The following is a 22483-nucleotide window of genomic DNA, read 5'->3' on the forward strand; positions in this document are numbered from 1 at the left end:
GTGGCGCCACGGCGAATTTCGATGACTCGCCATGAAAATGTTACTGCCTCTCGTTCTGTCATACATTGTCCGACCTTGACCAAAGTGGACACATATGATAAGGCTCCACCCCTGAACATATTTCAACTGCCATATTTGACATCAGGTACAGCGCCACCTAGTGGGAACAGGAAATGTCATGTTTTACACTTTGGGGTACAGTATTGTAATGGGTGACATCTGCAGCCTCAAATTTCTTCAGGAACGCCTTAAGGAGTTGGTCTTGGGTTACAGAGAAAACTGTGACTTTTCGCTGAAGGGTGTGACCCCAGCAGCATGGCGAACATTGAGGTCTCGCCATGAAGAAACAAATTAGTGTAACTCAATGAAATCCAATCTGATCAGTACCAGACTTTACAGGGATGATGTCAGACCCGCCCTGAACAGATTGATATGCCCATTGTCAGGAATACGTAGAGCGCCACCTAGTGGCAACAGGAAATGTCATGTCTTTCATTTTGTTGTACTGATTTTCACAGGTTCATCGTGGCTACCTCAAAAGCGGTGAGTATCACCATCAGTCCTTCATGATGCTTCTGTGCGAAAATTGTGACTTTAAACTGAGCAGGCGCACCCTGGTGGTGGCGCGGTTCACCATGAAAGACGAAGTGGCTTTTGAGGGGCTTGAAAATTTTAAAAAGTCTTGGAATTTGGCCCAAACCTCCACTGTGATGAGGGCTTTGTTGTTATGTGATCATTTTCCTTGAATAGTGCAAAATGGCTCCACAGCGCCCCCTACAAAATTTCAAAACATCAGCCCCTGCTCTGTGTTTTATTTATAAGTCTGAAACCTGGTAAGCTTATGGAGGATATCAAGATGTACAAAAAAGTCTCTTGGAGCAATATCCCAAATCCAACAGGAAGTCAGCCATTTTAAAATTAATGTGTAATTTTAGCCACTTTTTCGCCTCTTTTCAGGCCTCATACTTTGACGAACTCCTCCAAGGGATTTCATCAGATTAACCCGATCTCCTGTGTGTGGAATCTAAAGACCTTTGTGATGTTAAATTGCGAAGCTTTTTACGTTCAGGAAAACGGGGTGGCCATGGCGGCACGTGGAGTTTCAATCCCTCGCCAAAAAGCAGTAATCTGCTGTCATTCAAAAACACAATGTCCAATCTCTCCCAAAGTTCGCAGGCGTGATGAGACTCAAGGTCGGAAATGTTTGTTATCCCATTTGTCAGTAATGGTTAGAGCGCCACCTAGTGGGACGACTATAATAATGATTGAATGAGATGAATCGTTAGCTGGTGGTTCTAGGCATGAATTCCATCAATGTGACATCAAATCGGACGTGCTGGTTGTAGGTGTTGGGCGTGGCCCGACGTGCCGGGGTGCGAGGGCCCTCATAACGCTGCTTGCAGCTTTAATTATTATTAGGGCCCGAGCACCGAGAGTGCGAAGGCCCTATTGTATCTGCTCCGTTTATTATTATTATTTTTCATTGAAATGAATTGCCTTTTTGGGGGCTTTAACATGCTCAAAAACTCATGAAATTTTGCACACATGCCAGGTCTGGTGAAAAATTTATTATTTTAATGGTTTTACATATGAGCACTGGGAAATGGCTCTAGAGCGCCACCTATGCCTTGTTAAATGCAGCCCTACGACCACATCGTTTGAGCTACATGTCTGAAATCTGGCACACATGTGTATCATGCCGAGATAACCAAAAAAGTCTGTGGGCCCATTGACGCAAACCCAACAGGAAGTCCGACATTTGCAAGTGAAGGTGACATTTTGGCTCTAATTTTGCCATTTCCATGCCTCGAACTTTTGCGAACTCCTCATTGGAATTTCATCGTACAAGCTTCATATTTGGTCAGTGTCAACTACACACCTGGGCCATGTTAAATTGCGGAGCTTTTGAGTTTTCGGGTTACTGTGAGGCCGTGGCGCCACGGCGAATTTCGATGACTCGCCATGAAAATGTTACTGCCTCTCGTTCTGTCATACATTGTCCGACCTTGACCAAAGTGGACACATATGATAAGGCTCCACCCCTGAACATATTTCAACTGCCATATTTGACATCAGGTACAGCGCCACCTAGTGGGAACAGGAAATATCATGTTTTACACTTTGGGGTACAGTATTGTTATGGTTGACATCTGCAGCCTCAAATTTCTCCAGGAAAGCCTTAAGCAGTTGATCTTGGGTTACAGTGAAAACTGTGAGTTTTCGCGAAAGGGTGTGACCCCAGCAGCATGGCGATTATTGATGTCTCGCCATTAAGAAACAAATTAGTATAACTCAATGAAATCTAGTCTGATCAGTACCAGACTTTACAGGGATGATGTCAGACCCGCCCTGAACAGAATGATGTGCCCATTGTAAGGAATAGGTAGAGCGCCACCTAGTGGCACCAGGAAATGCCATGGCTTTCATTTTCTTCTACTGATTTTCACAGGTTCATCGTGGCCACCTCAAAAGTGGTGAATATCACCATCAGTCCCTCGTGATGCTTCAGTGAGAAAATTGTGACTTTAAACTGAACGGCGCACCCTGGAATGGCGGAGGCCGGTTGTGGAAAAGACACTGGATTGAACTGCTAGCTTTCTACAGCTTTCTACAGTCGCTGCTTATCAACGGGCAATGACTTTTGTAACTTTTGTAACTTCTAAAACGGCAAACAGGACTTTGGTTAAGAAGAGGACAACCAACATCCTACTAGTTCTATCGATCGAAGTGTTTCGGGCTGCGCTCCCTAACCGGGAGATAGCTAGCAAGTTGTACGAATTAACTACCAGCAACTGCTAGCTCGCCAGTTAAATAAAAAAGGACCCCTGGACTGGAAAGGCTGGTTACCCAGTATGCCACCCAAGAAAGGCCCAACACCAGAGGAGGTCGAGGACATAAAAACCTCCCTCGGAGCGCTGTGTGGAGATGTGGCCGCAGTCAGGGCGCAGCAGGAGCTGCTTCTGGGGCTTCTGGAGGAGGTAAAACAGCTACGCCTCCAAAATGCCCAGAAGGATAGACGAATCATGGATCTCGAGCGGCGGGTGGATGAGCTGGAGCAGTACACCCGTACGAACGACGTGGTCATCAGCGGTATTAAAATCAAGCCGCGCTCGTATGCGCGCGCGGTGGCCGGGAACGTCGGGGAGCCAAGCGATGAGGAGAACCGCTCGGTGGAGCAACAGGTGGCGTCCTTCCTCCAAAGCAAAGGGATAGAGATGGACTTGGAGCATGTAGAAGCATGTCACCCACTGCCCAGGAGGAGCGACAGACCGCCGGCCGTCATTATGAGATTCGTCAATCGGAAAAACAAGGTCGCACTGCTGAAACAAGGACGCAAACTGAAAGGCACGGACGTTTTCATTAATGAGCATCTGACACGAAAAAACGCAGACATCGCGAGGAAGGCAAGGCAACTGAAGAAGAACGGTAAAATACAACATACATGGGTAACAAACTGCAAGATTTTCATCAAGCTAAACGGGACACCAGAAGAGGCAAAAGTACTGATAGTGAGGAACATGGAGGACCTGGACAAGTACAACTGACACTAATGTATCGAGGTAATATATAACTCTAATGACAATCAAAAATGATAAATACACCAACATCTCTAATTACACCAGGAAATGACATGGACACGTTGAAATCAATTCTCCAACAGAAAGTAATTGATCTAGATTGTGAATATAAGGAGCATAATATAATAGACCCAGAAATAGATTCTGAAAGTAATTTTCTCTCTTCTTTTGTTAAAATTGTAATTATTTCACACAGGAACAATATATGAAAAAAATCAACCTAGACGGAAGCTCTCATTAATTCACTTTAACAGCAGAAGTATGTACTCTAATTTTGATTTCATTAAGGACTACTTGCAACAATTTTCTCGCCCTTTAGTGTTATAGCCATCACTGAAACTTGGTTCAATGTCGATAAAGGAATAGATTTCTGTTTGAATGGATATGATTTAAAATACATGAATAGATTAAATAAGGTGGGTGGCGGGGGTTGCTATATATGTTCATAACTCTATAAAATATAATGTTGTAACAACTATGTCTATGGCTATTGATGGAATTTTGGAATGTTTGACTATTGAGATCATGAATGAAAAAAAAGAGAAATGTTATAATAAGTTGTATATATCGGACACCCAGTTCAAGTATTGACATTTTTAATGAATGGATAGAAAAAGTGTTTTCTTCGGTGAACCAAAAATTACTATTCATCTGTGGGGATTTCAATATTGATTTGCTAAACCCAACAAGGATAAAAGCCATTGATGACTTTTCTGACACGATGTATAGCTTATCACTATATCCAACAATAACAAAGCCAAGCAGAATAACATCACATAGCGCCACTATTATTGACAACATTTTTACTAATGTCATGGATTTCCAAATTAATAGTGGCCTGCTTGTCTGTGACATAACTGACCACTTACCAGTTTTTACTTTGTATGACTGTGATTTAAAAAAAATAATAGATACCAAGATTACGATAGCAAAGCGAACAATAAATGAAGAAGCAATTCATGCCTTCAATTTCGATTTAGCACAACAAGATTGGAGTTCGGTGTATGAAGAGTCAGAGGTGGACAAGGCTTATGAAAATTTCCTAGATATTTACACTATGTTGTACAATAAACATTGTCCTGTAAACGAATACAGGACAAAAAAAAAAAAGATAAAAGTCCTTGGCTCACAAAAGGAATTATCAATGCTTGCAAAAGAAAAACAATCTGTATAAACAGTTCATCAAAGTAAAACAAAAGAAGTGGAACAAAGATATAAAGCATATAGAAATAAATTGACTGATATTATAAGAACGAGTAAACAACTTTATTATAGAAGAAGATTATATGATAATAAAAACAATATAAAAGGAACTTGGGATGTGTTAAATAACTTAATTAAACAAGGATCTTCTGGAACATCATATCCTGAATATTTCATTGATGCAAATGGTGTAAATTACAACATGAGTAACATTGTTGATGGGTTCAATAAATTTTTTATAAATGTTGGCCCTGAACTAGCAGCGGACATCCCGTGTCAAAAAAATGAAAATATCAGTAATATAAAACCAAATCCCTTTTCACTGTTCCTTTCAGCTACAAATGAGCAAGAAGTAATAAATATCACATTAAAATGTAAAAGTAAGTCTTCAATGGATTATCATGACATAAATATGTCTGTAGTTAAACAGGTTATTCTGAACATTGCTAGTCCCTTAACATATATCTGTAATTTATCATTTCAGTCTGGTTGTTTTCCGAAAAAAATGAAAATTGCAAAAGTAATACCACTATACAAAAGTAATGACAAACACAGTTTTACCAATTATAGGTCTATTTCACTACTGCCTCAATTCTCAAAAATTTTAGAAAAACTTTTTAATTCAAGATTAGAAAAATTCCTTGAAAAACATAAAATAATAAATGTTGGTCAGTATGGTTTCAGAACGCAAAGAACCACTTCAATGGCGATAATTGAGGCAGTAGAAGAAATTACCAATGCACTGGATAAAAATAAATATGCAGTCGGTATTTTTGTTGATCTCAAAAAGGCCTTCGACACAATCAATCACTCAATTTTATTGGATAAATTGGAAAGATATGGTGTTCGAGGGAAAGCTGGAAACTGGTTAAAAAGTTACCTAACGGGTCGGGAACAATATGTTAGTATAGGGCATTACCATTCAGAGAAACTTGGTATTACATGTGGTGTTCCCCAAGGGTCAGTGTTGGGACCAAAACTTTTCAATGTTTACATAAATGATATTTTTGATGTTTCTCAAGTACTTAAACTCATACTGTTCGCAGATGATACTAACATATTTTTCAGTAGCGATGATTATACCGATCTTGTAATGACCGTAAACAGGGAGCTAAAATTAATTAAAAAATGGATGGATATAAATAAATTATCATTAAATATAAATAAAACTAAGGCAATGTTTTGTGGTAATTTAAAATATAATATAGAATTACCAATTACTATAGAAGGTGTACCCATTGATAATGTGAGTGAAAACAAATTTTTGGGAGTCATAATTGATAACAAAATTTCATGGAAACCCCACGTCAGACACATAAAACCAAAATTTCCAGAAGCCTCGCAGTTTTGAATAAAGTGAAACCATACCTTGATAAAGATGCACTTTGTACTCTGTACTGTACTCTGGTTCTTCCATATTTTACATATTGTGTGGAAGTGTGGGGAAACACATATAAAAACACAACTAATCCATTAGTCACAGTACAGAAACGAGCACTGCGTATTATTCACAAGGCTGGTTATCTAGATCATACTCACAAACTCTTTCTTCAGGCAAAGTTACTTAAATTCCAGGATCTGGTTAATTACAATACATCCATAATCTTACACAAAGCCTTTAATAAACTTCTACCTGCAAATTTACAATCTATATTTGAAATTCGAGAAAGGGCTTATAATGTGAGAGGCTTTGGACAATTCAAATTACCCAGAACTCGAACAACCCGTAAAGGTTTTTGTGTGTCTGTATGTGGTGTGAAAATCTGGAACAGTCTGAGTTTACAACTGAAACAATGCAAAAATATTCATAGATTTAAATTTCTCTACAAACAGTTGGTCTGGTCACAGTATAATCAATGATGGTGTTAGTGTGCTCTGAAATGTCTGTTCTCTTACCATTGCTGGTATGGATTCCAAGGGGAAAAAAAAAAAAAAAAAAAAAAAAAAAAAAAAAAAAGTTTGTGTGTATGTATGTATATATATGTACATGTGTGTGTAGATATATATGTATGTATGTATATGTATGTGTGTTTGTTACTTGTAATTATTATTGCCTGTTACCTGTGGTAACGCAATTTATAATTAATATATTCTGTATTCAGTTATGAAGGTTCTATTTGTTTTGCTTGGGCGTAGCTGCGGGAAGTTTATTGTTTCTGTTGATAAGTGAATATAGGGGTGGGATTTAATAAGTTTTCTTCATCCCACTCCTTTTCAGGTACATTTTGTTGTTTGTTTTTGTTTTTTGTGCACTTTATGTTCAACTTTATTGTTGTGCCTGAAATGAACAAATTAAAAAAAAAAAAAAAAAAAAAAAACGCGGTTCACCATGAAAGACGAAGTGGCTTTTGAGGGGCTTGGAAAGTTTAAAAAGTCTTGAAATTTGGCGCACACCTCCAATGTGATGAGTGCTATCTTGTTATGTCATCATTTTCTTTGAATAGCGCAAAATGGCTCCACAGCGCCCCCTACAATATTTCAAAACAACAGCCCCTGCTCTGTGTTTTATGTATGAGTCTGAAACCTGGTAAGCTTATGGAAGATATCAAGAAGTACAAAAAAGTCTCTTGGAGCAATATCCCAAATCCAACAGGAAGTTAGCCATATTGAAATTAATGTGTAATTTTGGCGACATTTCCCCTTCTTTTGAGGTAACTTTCTTTGACGAACTCCTCCAAGGCATTTCATCAGATTTACACGATCTCCAGTGCGTGGAATCTAAAGACCTTTGTGATGTTAAATTGCGAAGCTTTTTACGTTCAGGGAAACGGGGTGGTCGTGTCGGCACGTGGAGTTTCAATCACTCGCCAAAAAGCAGTAATCTGCTGTCACTCAAAAATACAATGTCCAATCTCTCCCAAAGGTCGCAAGCGTGATGAGACTCGAGCTCGGAAATGTTTGTTATGCCATTTGTCAGTAATGGTTAGAGTGCCACCTAGTGGGATGACTATAATCATGATTGAATGAGATGAAATGTTAGCTGGTGGTTAAATGCAAGAATTCCATCAATGTGACATCAGATCGGAAGCGCTGGTTTTAGCCTTTCAGCTTGGCTCGACGTGCTGGGGTGCGAGGGCCCTCATATCGCTGCTTGCAGCTTTAATTATTATTAGTATTATTTTTTACCGAAATGAATTGCCTTTTTGAGGGCTTTAACATGCTCAAAAACTCATGAAATTTTGCACAGATGCCAGGTCTGGTGAAAAATTTTGTATTTTAATTGTTTTACACATGAGCACTTGGAAATGGCTCTAGAGCGCCACCTATGCGCTGTTAAATGCATCCCTACGAACACATCCTTGGAGCTACATGTATGAAATTTGGCACACATGTGTATTAGGCCAAGACGAACAAAAAAGTCAGTGGGCCCATTGACGCAAACCCAACAGGAAGTCGGCCATTTGCAAGTGAAGGTGACATTTTGGCTCTAATTTTGCCATTTCCATGCCTCGAACTTTTTCGAACTCCTCCTTGGGATTTGGTCGTATAAGCTTCATCTTTGGTCAGTGTCAACTACACACCTGGGCCATGTTAAATTGTGGAGCTTTTGAGTTTTCGCGATACGGTGAAGCGGCGGCGCCACGGCGAATTTCGATGACTCGCCATGAAAATCTTATTGCCTCTCATTCTGTCATACATGGTCCGACCTGGACCAAAGAGCACACATATGATAAGGCTCTACCCCTGAACATATTTCAAGTGCCATATTTGACACCAGGGACAGCGCCACCTAGTGGCAACAGGAAATGTCATGTTTTACACTTTGGGGTACAGTATTGTGATCGATGACATCTGCAGCCTCAAATTTCTCCAGGAAAGCCTTAAGGAGTTGGTCTGGGGTTACAGTGAAAACTGTGACTTTTCGTCAGAGGGTGTGACCCCTGAAGCATGGCGAACATTGATGTCTCGCCATGAAGAAACAAATTAGTATAACTCAATGAAATCCAGTCTGATCAGTACCAGACTTTACAGGGATGATGTCAGACCCGCCCTGAACAGATTGATGTGCCCATTATCAAGAATACGCAGAGCACCACCTAGTAGCAACAGGAAATGTCATGTCTTTCACTTTGTTGTACTGATTTTCACGGGTCCATCGTGGCCACCTGAAGAGCGGTGAGTGCCACCATCAGTCCCTCATGATGCTTCAGTGAGAAAATTGTGACTTTAAATTGAATGGCGCACCCTGGTGGCAAGGCGGTTCACCATGAAAAATTAAGTGGCTTTTGAGGGGCTTGGAAAGTTTAAAATGTCTTGAAATTTGGCGCACACCTCCACTGTGATGAACGCTTTCTTGTTATGTGATCACTTTCCTTGAATAGTGCAAAATGGCTCTACAGCGCCCCCTACAAAATTTCAAATCAACAGCCCCTGCTCTGTGTTTTATCTATGAGTCTGAAACCTGGTGAGCTTATAGGAGATATGAAGATGTACAAAAAAGTCTCTTGGAGCAATATCCCAAGTCCAACAGGAAGTCAGCCATTTTAAAATTAATGTGTAATTTTGGCGACATTTTCCCCTCTTTTCAGGCACCGTTCTTTGACGAACTCCTCCAAGGGATTTCATTAGATTGACGCGATCTCCCGGGTGGGGAATCTAAAGACCTTTGTGATGTTAAATTGGGAAGCTTTTTACGTTCAGTGAAACAAGGTGGTCATGGCGGCACGTGGAGTTTCAATCACTCGCCAAAAAGCAGTAATCTGCCGTCTACTCAAAAACACAATGTCCAATCTCTCCCAAAGGTCGCAGGCATGATGAGACTCGAGCTCGGAAATGTTTGCTATGCCGGTTGTCAGTAATGGTTAGAGCGCCACCTAGTGGGACGACTATAATCATGTCTGAATGACATGAAATGTTAGCTGGTGGTTAAATGCATGAATTCCATCAATGTGACATCAGATTGGACGTGCTGGTTGTAGGAGTTGGGCATGGCTCGACGCGCCGGGGGTGCGAGGGCCCTCATAACGCTGCTTGCAGCTTTAATGCACATTGGCTTTGCTATCACTAAGGGTATATTTGCCAAATAAGTCACAGTATAACCAATAAGTACAGTAACTTTGGAGACGATGTCTTATTCACATCAAAAGTTATGGAGGGATACAGATTTTATCAGGCTCTGTGGCATCGGCTGCCAAAATGTGTGCCCCCCCCATCTATAATGCACATTGGCTTTGCTATCACAAAGGGTATATTTGCCAAATAAGTCACAGTATAACCAATAAGTACAGTAACTTTGGAGACAATTACTTCTTCACAGCAAAAGTTATGGAGGGATACAGATTTTATCAGGCTCTGTGGCATCGGCTGCCAAAATGTGTGCCCCCCCACCCTCCCAATCTATAATGATGCACATTGGCAGAGTTTGTCTTTGTAAATAAATAAAATTTAAAACAACATATAAATATATATATTTATCGTCTTTGTAACTAAGAGGGCTTTTCAAAATTTTGCAAGTTAGTTTTGGCCAACCTTTCGTAGGCCTACTCGACTCCGACATTGTCAAATTTTTCCAAAATCTCCGGTCACGTGGGTTTTCCTCATCAATTATGCAAATTAGCTCACATTGTGCGCACGAACCAAAAACCAGAGTGCCTCTGAGCTAACTAGAAGATTACTTTACAATTTGTTTTCGAAAATAACAAACACCACAAGAAGATGGAACCAGACGAGTACAAGATTTTGGTTGCATATAAACTGAAAGGCGAGTATCCAGCGCTTTTCACGAAGAAAGAGAAGTTTCTTCTCCGAAGAAAAGCTGCTATTTACGACATTGAAGGTAATAACAGCAACTTCGAAGCGTTTATAAATGTCATCAATACATATATCTTAACACATGTACAATGGCATAATGTGTAGTCTTAATTTGCACTAACCGATTTAATTAGCTTGACCTTTCTTTGACCTACTTAACCCCGGTTAATAGGCACATGGGCGTTTATTAAATTAAAAGTTTTAAGGTTTGCTATTAAGAAGACAGCGTTAACTAAGAACTGTTTTTGTCCTTTTTTAGCTTTACTACATTATATTACGTCGTAATTACTTTTGGAGTGGTATGTGCCACACCCTTTTACGCAGGTGTACCCACTGTTATGTCTTTATGTCTTTAAATTACATATGTGGAAAATTACTGACAGCAGGAAATTTGGAATTAAACTATTTTGAATTGATATTTGTACAAAAGATAACTCCATGATAACTGAAGGCCATTAGTTATAATGACTTTACACATCCATCACTTTTTTTAGTATCACTAATACAGTCTTGTGTGTGGCATAATCTTTTCGGTTTCTGAAGTAGTCATACTGTCATAAATATAGAGAACCAGTCCAATAGTCACCTCCAAATTATATCACATACATAATTGAGTCATTACATTGAAGATGTATTGTCATGACTTTTACCACATATAGACCTGTCGTGGTTTAAACAGCTATAATGAACTTTTCTATTTTCTTGTTCATGTTTAGGGGAGCAGCTCTTTTACTGGCGCTACAAAGGCACAGACAAAACCATAAAGACAACGGTAGTCTGTGGGGCTGATGAGGCAAACACAATTTTTTCAGATTTTCATGCCAGTCCTACTGGGGCCCATTGCGGGCAAACAAAAACAAGAGAAGCCATTTCAAAGCGGTTCTACTGGCCAGGAATGTCAGTGGACATCAATAATTGGGTGGGTACTCCAAAACAAACTCTATGTAATTCGACTACAGCTAATTTATTTTAAGAGGAACACAGCAATGTTTCTGTATCTCTCATAATAAGTTATGTAAACCTTGATCATCAACTCTTGTGTTTCTTATTGAATTGCTTTCATTTTTGATTAGGTTTCCCAGTGTGCACTTTGCCAGGCAAGTGCTGCAACAATTAAAAAAACCAGCGGAATACATTCCGATAAAGGTTAGTCATCGACCATAGCAAATAATCACATTTAATCACACAATGTTTTCATTGCTTAGAAACCTACTGATTATATACTTGAAAAAATTATTACAGTAGACTAGCATTCTGTGTAATTTCAGTATTATTAACTTAACTATGATTTTCTTTTTAAGGTCTCTCAGCCATTTGAACTGGTTGGGATGGACCTTATTGGAAAACTTACTGAAACCAACAATGGACATCAATACATATGTGTTTTATTGATTATTTTACAAAATGGCCACAAGCATACCCTTTAAAGTCAAAATCAGCCGGGAAGTGACAAACTGTCTCATAAAATTTGTCCACCAGTTCGAAGCCCCAAAAGGATTCTTACTGACCAAGGCAAAGAATTTGTCAATTCTGTAAGTACTTTAGTCTTTGGCAAAAATTTGTGAAGTCATATTCGAATAATTTTTTGAAAATGGTTAATTTTCTGGTCTTTATAAATCTGTTTTTGAGATATTAGTATGACAGCTGTTTATTTAATTTAATTTATTTATTTATTTTATTAAATTCTTATTGTAATGTGCTTATAGTCAGTGTATATAACTTTCTTTTGCAGCTCAACAAAAGGGTTTTATGGATTGTTAAAAATTAAAAGAAGCCTCTGCTCCCCTATCACCCACAAACAAATGGGCTGGTGGAGAAAATGAATGGCACCATCCAGAGGTAAATTCTTGGAGTACATGTTATACATTTATGGGGTTCCTTCAACCAAAACATGAATGCATGACATTAAACTATTAAAAATGTAAATGATCTTTCATATGAATGTCTTCTATGTGCTTTCATTGTCAGAGCCCTGTGTAAAGTCGTTGGCGACCAACCAGAAATGTGGGATGAGTATCTGGATGCTGTAATGTTTGGACTCAGAACTAAAAACAAGTGACCACCAAATACTCACCTTATTACCTAATGTTTGGCAGAGAGGCTCGCTATCCTTCCGAAATCCCAGAAGAGTTCATGGTATGTCTTTCTGTCTGTGACAAACTACACGGAAATCCCACACAACTAAACTTTTTTAGTTTTTCAGGGGCAGGCAGGTCAGTTTCAATGGATGCTATGTCACCGCCATAAAAGCACTACACCACTGAATATTTTTATGGATTGTTCAAACCCTCAATAACAGTTTTCTTCATGTCCAATCAATCCCAAGATACACTGAAGCTTTGCCAGAAATACATTGTGTCTTAAAACCTTACCAAAGACACTTAATGTAAATTTTCACTGTATTTCTCAGTTCTTTTATGTATTATCTGTGTATCTTACACAAATTATAGTAATGATAGACATGTCTTTTGATTCAAAGGTTGATGAGAGTGTGGAAGACATTGTGGGGCAGGAGGAGCTGTCGGAAGACATTCAAAAGCATCAAAAGCTGTTGGAACTGGTGAAGGACAATGTGGTCAAAGCTCAGGAAAAACAAAGGGCAAAATAAAAAAATGACGAAGAGAGATGTCGCCTTCAAAGTTGGTGACAAAGTTTTAAGAGCCAACATAAGAAGCCAGCAGAGGAAAGGGGGAAAACTTGAAGCAAACTTTTTAGGCCCTTACGTTATTACAGCAATCCAAGGTAAAAGTGCAGATCTTCAGGATTCCAATGGGACAATCATTCCAAAAGTAAATATTGACCAACTAAAGTTAAGCAAAGACAGCATGCCAAGAGTGCCACACCGGGGTTCAAAGAAAACAGCAGCCACATTACTAACAGCACAACCAGGTCCAGCAGCACCACAAGCTGCAGCAGCCCCAGCATCTGCTCTAGCTTCACAGGCTACAGCAGCACCAGTGGCGGTAGCACCACCACCACCTCCTCCTAGAGCTACACAGCCTACAGCACCAATGGCATCACTTACATCACTACCAGTTCAAACACAACATCCATCTCCAGTTCCACAAGGTATAGCAACAACGGTATCAGATCCAGAGTCAGGAGCAACAGCACAGAAAGAGAACGGACCAGCCACAAGTGCTACAGCACCAGAACACACTACAGCTCTACAAACCGAATCCCAAACAGCAGCAGACCCAGCCTCAAAGACCATAACAGCAGACCAGGCCTCACAAACCACAGCAGCAGACACAGCCTCACAAACCACAACAGCAGCTGACCCAGCCTCACAAACCACAACGGCAGCTGACCCAGCATCACAGACCAAAATGGCAGCAGACCAGGCCTCACAAACCACAACGGCAGCAGACCCAGCCTCACAAACCACAACAGCAGCTGACCCAGCATCACAAACCACAACAGCAGCTGACCCAGCATCACAGACCAAAATGGCAGCAGACCCATCCTCACAAACCACAACGGCAGCTGAACCAGCATCACGGACCACAACAGCAGCAGACCCATCCTCACAGACCACAGCTCCAAATGCTACAACCACACAAGCCTCAGCTCCACAGATTACAGCCCAGCAACCTACAGCACAAACCATGGAAGCAACAGTTCCACTTGTGACACCAGCCCCAGCAACAGCCGCACAAGCTAGTCCTGCACCACCTCCAGCATCACCACCTCAAAGATACACTGAACCTGTTGCAGAGAAATGTAAATAAATATAATATTTTTTTTATTTTTTAAAAAAGGACTTTTGTTCCTATGACAGTGTTTATTTCAGTACTCTGTAGATCATGGCATAGCAAATTTTACACCTTTAAAAAGTTTTTTTTAGGTATATTTCCTAACAGAATATTTTAATTTAACAATATGTTAATGCTTTAAAAAAACCCTTCATGGGGCAAAACATTATAGAAAACTTGTAAAAGGATGTAAGCCACATGTGTAAAATTACACAAATGAAAAAGTGAGTCCTTCAAAACTGTGAATCTTTCTTTTGTTGTTGTGTAACCCAGAATGTTAATGATTGATATTGTACATCTGATGTACACTAAGAGGGAAAAGTTTGGACACACCTTCATTTTAATGTTGCTTCTTAATTTCCTTGTCTATTTTGTAGATTCATTGTTGATTAGAACTCGAGGCATCAAAACTATGAATGGACACATATGGAGCACTAACCCTAACACAAATGATGTAGTAAACCAAAAAGTATGAAAGAACCAAAAATATTTTTTATATCTTAGATTCTTCAAATTAGCCACCCTTTGCTTTGATCACTGCTTTGCACACTCTAGGCCTTCTGTCAGTGAGCTTCATGGGGTAGTCACATAAGATGATTGTCACTGCATGAAAAGCATGAACACACAGAAAAACACTGAATGGGAAGGTGTGTCCCAAATTTTGACTAGTAGTGTATGTTCATCATTTTCTTCTTTTCTAAAATTGCTGTCATATATGCTGTTAGTGACATAGAATGCCCACTACAAGCAGTATATTAATGTTGTGATGATGACTGCCTGCCAGCAATAGTTCGAAAGATCAAATACTCTTTAAGAAGCTGCTTTTAACAGCCCAGTGTCATGAAACGCTGTGTGGCAGGCAGGAGTAGGACCCAAGGTGCAGACACTCAGACTCGAAGGATGAACTCAAAACTCAGCTTTATTGCTGGCAGGGGGAAAGCATACAAAACTAAACTGGGAAATATAAACTTACATTTGACGGGGAGGCACACAAGGAAACACACAGCTTGAGGGACGACGCGACACAGACTCAGAGAAACACAGGGTTTAAATACACTGGGAAGTAACGAGGGGAATGAGACACAGAAGGAGGGCACAGCTGGGAGAAATCAGGACTGACGAGACAGGGAAGCAAAGCAGGACACCTTCACATAAGACACGGACCTTCAAAATAAAAATAAAACACACACAACACACACACACACACACACACACACACACACACACACACACACACACACACACACACACACACACACACACACACACACACACACACACACACACACACACACACACACACACACACACACACACACACAGACTCAAGGACACAGCGAGGCTTCACACAGGGACCTGACACACACTAGAGGGGATACACAGGCAGGGATGACGGAAAACAGAGGGAGCACAGAATGAACACTTGGGAAACCAAAACAAACTGTCATAATTCATAATATCAAAAATAACAGTACAAAATCAAAAACACTGGGTCACCGACCCAGAACCATGACAGTACCCCCACAAGGGCTGGCCCCAGACAGCCCAACACAAGAAAAACAAAACGACCAAAACAGAAAACAACCCGACCAGGGCGGGCGGCGGGGCCCAGGAAGGAGGGCCCGAGGCGAAACAAAACAGGAGCACCAGGAGCCCAAAAACGACACGCGCACAAAAAACAGTTCAGCAGGAAGTCAGGGGCCCCACCGTGCGGACGGCAACGGCGGCAACAGAAAAACAGGTCAGGGGGCCGACCCGGAGGTCGCCGGCACAAAAGTTCATAAGTCAAACGGTCGGGGGGCCGACCAGGTGGGTGGCACAGGCGACAGAGCCGGTCAGGAGGCCGCCATGCAGAAACCAACGGCGCGATGACGTAGAAGCAGCTCGGGGCCGACCGTGCGGACAGCAACGGCGGCGGCGTGGAAGCAGTTCGGGGGCGACCGTGCGGACAGCAACGGCGGCGGCGTGGAAGCAGTTCTGGGGGCGGCCGTGCGGACGGCGGCGACGTGGAAGAAGTTCGGGGGCGGCCGTGCGGACGGCGGCGGCGTGGAAGCAGTTGGGGCGGCCGTGCGGACGGCGGCGACGTGGAAGCAGTTCGGGGCCGGCCGTGCGGACGGCGGCGGCGTGGAAGCAGTTGGGGGCCGGCCGTGCGGGCGGGCGGCGGCGGCGTGGAAGCAGTTGGGGGCCGGCCGTGCGGACGGCGGCGACGTGGAAGCAGTTCGGGGGCGGCCGTGCGGGACGGCGGCGGCGTGGAAGCAGTTCGGGGCCGCCGTGCGGACGGCGGCGGCGTGGAAGCAGTTCGGGGCCGCCCTCGGCGGCCATGATGCCGACTCAGAGGCCTGGAAAGCGGCCGGCGACGCCGAGGCGGCAGTTGGTGACCTGAGAACGGTGAGGCCCCCGCAGCTCCAGGCAAGATAGAGGCTGCGCCAGGCGATGCAGAGGCTGATGCAGAGGCTGATGCAGAGGCTGATGCAGAGGCTGATGCAGAGGCTGATGCAGAGGCTGATGCAGAGGCTGATGCAGAGGCTGATGCAGAGGCTGATGCAGAGGCTGCGCCAGGCGGCGGAGCCGATGCAGGTGAGGCTGCAGCAGGTGGCTGGGACGGGCTCCTCGGCCCTCCAGCTGACGAGGCAGGAACAGGCGGGGCGTGGCAGCCACAGGACCAGGCGACGTTGAAGCCGAAGCAGAGGCTGGACCGGGCGGCGTTGAAGCCGAAGCAGAGGCTGGACCGGGCGACGTTGAAGCGAAGCAGAGGCTGGACCGGGCGACGTTGAAGCGAAGCAGAGGCTGGACCGGGCGACGTTGAAGCGAAGCAGAGGCTGGACCGGGCGACGAGGCTGAAGGCTCAAGGCTGGACCAGGTGAAGATGAGGCTGAAGGCGGCGGCATGGAAGTCGGAGACTGTGGCGCGCCCGAGACGGAGGCGCTGCGGAGACGGCGGCGCTGCAGGCGACGGCGCATGGCGATGCAGCTGATGAGGACGAAGACTCGGAGGCTGCTGCGGACATGGAGGCTGAGGATGGCTGGACGGGCCTCGGACCCTCCAGCGGAGACAGGCGGCTGGACGGGCCCTCGGACCTCCAGCGGAGACAGGCGGCTGGGCGGGCCCCTCGGACCCTCCAGCGGAGACAGGCGGCTGGACGGGCCCCTCGGACCCTCCAGCGGAGACAGGCGGCTGGACGGGCCCCTCGGACCCTCCAGCGGAGACAGGCGGCTGGACGGGCCCCTCGGACCCTCCAGCGGAGAAGGCAGGTGGCGGCATGGGAGCGCGGAGTGCTGGATGGGCTCATCAGAGCCTCCAGCAGGAGCTGATGCAGAGCCAGAGGGAATTGGGACCCCTGGCTCAATGTTACGCTGGCCAGAAAACTGAACTGCTACGGAGAACTGGGCCAATGGGTCAGGTGCGAGCTGAGCTACTGGTGGTGGTGAAAGAGGAGTGGGTGGTGGAGTTGATGGCTTCACAGGGGAATGAACTAGGGGTGACTGCACAGGGAACCGAACTAGAGGCGACTGTACAGGAGACTGAGCTAGAGGTAGTAGTGACGGTTGGGGAGAAAGTGGAGCTGGTGGTTGAGTGGAAGACTGCACTGGGGAAGGCTGAACTGCCGGAGACTGCAGTGACGGTTGTGGTCGAGGTGCAACGGGTGAAAGGGTGGCTGAATTGGCTGCGGGCCAGGCGGCTAATGGCTCAGCTACCGAGTGCATTAATGGCAGGGCTATTGAGTGAATGACTGACTGAGTGGTAGCCTGGACGGCTGAGTGTGGTGATGATTGTGGTGGAAGAGAAGCAGGTGGTAGTGTGGATGATGGGGCTAAGGGCAACTCAGTGGCAGGCCGAACTGAAGGAGGCTGAAGAGCATACTGAATTAATGGCTGGAGCGATAGCTGAGGTGAAAATGGAGCTACAGGAGGCTGGGCAGCTGAGGGAGCTGCAGGAGGCTGGGCAGCTGAGGGAGCTGCAGGAGGCTGGGCAGCTGAGGGAGCTGCAGGAGGCTGGGCAGCTGAGGGAGCTGCAGGAGGCTGGGCAGCTGAGGGAGCTGCAGGAGGCTGGGCAGCTGAGGGAGCTGCAGGAGGCTGGGCAGCTGAGGGAGCTGCAGGAGGCTGGGCAGCTGAGGGAGCTGCAGGAGGCTGGGCAGCTGAGGGAGCTGCAGGAGGCTGGGCAGCTGAGGGAGCTGCAGGAGGCTGGGCAGCTGAGGGAGCTGCAGGAGGCTGGGCAGCTGAGGGAGCTGCAGGAGGCTGGGCAGCTGAGGGAGCTGCAGGAGGCTGGGCAGCTGAGGGAGCTGCAGGAGGCTGGGCAGCTGAGGGAGCTGCAGGAGGCTGGGCAGCTGAGGGAGCTGCAGGAGGCTGGGCAGCTGAGGGAGCTGCAGGAGGCTGGGCAGCTGAGTGAGCTGCAGGAGGCTGGGCAGCTGAGTGAAAACAAATGGTTCCAGAATGAACAGTCCCAAATTCAGGAAACTCTTGGATATTGTCTCTTTCTTTTACCACAGCTGGCGACTCAGAGGTCACGGGGTCTAGCTGTGGTGATGGACGCCGGCGGCGTGATCGCCGCTTCCTTTTGATGATGACTCCAATGGGCCGGGCAGCTCCACGTCCGGCCTGTCGGGCAGGTGAGTTGTAGCAGCTGGGGATGAATGTGGAGCTCATTTAGGATAAAATCCTGTTCGAGCGGGTGGAGCGCACCGAGAAGCCAAGGAGACCAGAAATCAATCTCTGTAGCTTAGTTTCCAAAGCGCAATGGAGCTCCTTCCCCTCATGTTCTAACCAGAGTCTAAGGAGTCTCTCCACAGAGTAAATAATGTCTTGACGCAGTTCTTCTGGTGGGTTGAGTGCTGCTGGGTCCATGTCTGGTCGCGTCGTTCTGTCATGAAACGCTGTGTGGCAGGCAGGAGTAGGACCCAAGGTGCAGACACTCAGACTCGAAGGATGAACTCAAAACTCAGCTTTATTGCTGGCAGGGGAAAGCATACAAAACTAAACTGGGAAATATAAACTTACATTTGACGGGAGGCACACAAGGAAACACACAGCTTGAGGGACGACGCGACACAGACTCAGAGAAACACAGGGTTTAAATACACTGGGAAGTAACGAGGGGAATGAGACACAGAAGGAGGGCACAGCTGGGAGAAATCAGGACTGACGAGACAGGGAAGCAAAGCAGGACACCTTCACATAAGACACGGACCTTCAAAATAAAACAGGAAACACACACACACACACACACACACACACACACACACACACACACACACACACACAAGGACACAGACTCCGAGACGCGGGCTTCACACAGGGACCTGACCACACTAGAGGGGATACACAGGCAGGGATGACGGAAAACAGAGGGAGCACAGAATGAACACTTGGGAAACCAAAACAAACTGTCATAATTCATAATATCAAAAATAACAGTACAAAATCAAAAACACTGGGTCACCGACCCAGAACCATGACACCCAGAAATTGACACTCTATTTTAAAGACAATAAAACTAGTTTTGGAGGAGAAAAATAACATTTTTCCAGAAATGGTTATGTAATAGTAAAGGCCACAGGTGCAAGCCTTGAGTCTGAATATTTTAAAACATATTCATGTAGCTTCAACTAAAGATAATTTTAAAAAATTGTTGTAATAGGTGTTTCTGCTGGAAAAAAGATTTGATAGGGGGCAAGAGCATTTCTATTGCTATGTATTTAAATTCCTTTTCTTTTATTAATATGAATTTATTTAAATTTCTTTAGAGGACATTGTAAGTGTAACTTTACCCCCAAATAAAAGCACATTTAAGTGCTCTTTTTTTCTACAAAATACAATGTTAAACCATGTGCCCATTTTATCAGCATCTTAAAAGTATTTACCCTGAAACACGTCTTTTGTCTGACAACTACATAAGAAATTATGCATTTTAAATTTTGATTTACATTTCTTCCGGATGACTTATCTCTTTTTCTCATTACTTTTTGTAGATATAATGGATGCCTGGGCTGGAAAGAGTCCTCACGTTCTGCTCTCCAAAATTGGTGCTTACAAATTATTCTACTGGGATATCCAACAAATTGGTCCGGACATGGAGTTGGAAAGTGAGGTACAGTGATCTTCACTGACAACAATGCAACTATCAGTGTTTTATTACTTGACAAAAGTTAAACAATGTTTACAATTTGTATTCACAGTCTATTAATGCATATCTTGCGATCATGGTGAGACAATGCAATCGCCATAATTCAGCAAAAGCAGCATTCATTGATTCATTTTCAATGACTGCCATTTGGAAGAGAAAAGCTCCAAGACTCAAGGTAGGTATCTCTAGAAAGAATCTTGTGTGTATTGTTTAAGTACCTCGGATCATATCCACATCTAGATAGATTTACATTGGATAACAGCTTGTGCAGAAAGAATGAATTGAGACTGGGGTTGTTAGATGTGGATAGTTTATTAGACTTGCCAGTATTCTTTTGTTCTCTGCTTGTCTGGTTTCCTCCTTTTTTTGTACACACTCCAATCAATGCTTGATTTGAGATTTGCAAACATTTGGGCTAATATCTCTTCTGAAATCACCAACACTGCTTCATCTCTTTAATAGGTACCTTTTTATTCTCAAGTGATTCATACGTCACTGTTAAAGAGGCTTAAGAAAGCATGAAACATTATTCTGCAGATGGTACAATGATCGCGTTGAAAATGAGTGAAAATGAACTCCATGTCCAAAGAAAATCCTTAGAAAGACCTTTATTAGTCTTGGAGGAAGTAATGTGCAAAACCACTTATAAAAAATATAAGATAGTCCAGCTTCTTACACAGTTTAAAGAAATGAGGGGTGAATCATGGCTGTCACAGAGTACTTTATAAGTGGATGATATATAATATATCATAAATTGCTTTAATAAAAAAGGACTCTAAACAACATGTTATTGCATTTCTTTTTTATGTCTGAAGTTAATATTTTTATTCTTTTGTTTCAATTTAAGATCAAACCCATGGAGCATGAAGTGATTCTGGGAACTGTAAATGAACATCATCACTGGACATTAGTGGTAAAAAAATAATTGCATTTACAATATTCATCAAATCAGTTTTATAAGAAAAATGCATGGCATGCAGATAATCTTAAGTCTTGAATTATTACATGTAATTCTCCACATACTTTTACTGTAGGTCATTTACCCACAAGAAAAGAAGTCGCTGTATCTTGATCCACTCGGAGAAACTAAACAAGGTATCCAAAATTGTTTGGAATCAACAAGGTAAGGATAACTGCTCAAATTTATTTTGACCCTTTATTAAACTCTTTGTTGCTGTTGTTATTTTTGTGTTTATTATGACAATTACAAGTATGATGTCAATCAAAAAATAAATGGTACTCAGAATTAAAAAACTAGCAGCAACAGGTTTAAATGTTTGTGTTGGCCTTGTGATATTGTGGTGTTATGGGTTACTTTTGCCTTTAAAGAGAAGTCTCCCCATGTTTCAATGTTTATTTGAGGACCTGATGTCTTTATGAGATGATGTTTTTACATTAGAAAATATAGCACAGGGATAATAATGTTTAGTAGTTGCATAAAGTGTTGTGGAGGTTTAGCGATAAAACATCAGACAAATGTCTAAAATAATTTTACATAGGTTATACATATGTGAATTTCATCTTTGCTTCTCCTCCACATCTCTTCAAAGTGTACTGTGTGAGTGATTGATTTCTGTATCATGGGAGGAAAAAGGAAAATAAAAGCACAAGTAATTGTCCACAAAAATGTGTTGTAGACTTTTAAAAAGTAATGATTTTAACAAAACAGTGTGGTCAGTGTTCTTAACTTGATGTTCAACAGACACTTAAGCTCTCCATAGTGTTCAGCTTTTTGTGTCACCAAAATTTTAAAACATGTTATTTGTTTTTATTGTACTTGTCTTTCAGGGCATTCATGCGAAAAAAAAGGATGCAACGTCTCAAGGTGGACTTGTGACACAGTCAAACACCCAAAACAAGTGGACGCTACCTCATGTGGAGTCTTTGCATTGAAAGTACGAGTCTTAACCGTAATACATACATATATACGAGAATATTGGAAATGTTGTGTTGTAATAAATGTTAATGACAGGAAAAGGAATATAAGATAATTACACAATAAAAGAAAGAAATTGATTCACAGCAAACAAATTTCTATAAAATAACATATACGATATTAGCCTATTTAGTCATCTT

At 43.0% G+C, this 22483-nt stretch overlaps 3 long non-coding RNA genes across 3 annotated transcripts; all 3 read left to right on the forward strand.

The window, feature by feature from the left end:
* The first annotated feature begins 12583 nt into the window (after positions 1-12583).
* Positions 12584-13119, forward strand: LOC120443010. The gene is made up of 2 exons (XR_005615060.1): positions 12584-12668; positions 13012-13119. It is a non-coding gene; the product is annotated as an uncharacterized LOC120443010 (long non-coding RNA).
* Positions 13120-20282: 7163 nt separating this feature from the next.
* LOC120443144 lies at positions 20283-21288 on the forward strand. The gene is made up of 3 exons (XR_005615181.1): positions 20283-20371; positions 20460-20582; positions 21255-21288. It is a non-coding gene; the product is annotated as an uncharacterized LOC120443144 (long non-coding RNA).
* Position 21289: 1 nt separating this feature from the next.
* On the forward strand, positions 21290-22215 carry LOC120443145. Its single transcript, XR_005615183.1, has 3 exons — positions 21290-21320; positions 21442-21530; positions 22196-22215. It is a non-coding gene; the product is annotated as an uncharacterized LOC120443145 (long non-coding RNA).
* The last annotated feature ends 268 nt before the right edge of the window (positions 22216-22483 follow it).

Source organism: Oreochromis aureus, linkage group 12, assembly GCF_013358895.1.
Source record: "Oreochromis aureus strain Israel breed Guangdong linkage group 12, ZZ_aureus, whole genome shotgun sequence".
In the NCBI taxonomy this organism is placed as follows: domain Eukaryota; kingdom Metazoa; phylum Chordata; class Actinopteri; order Cichliformes; family Cichlidae; genus Oreochromis; species Oreochromis aureus.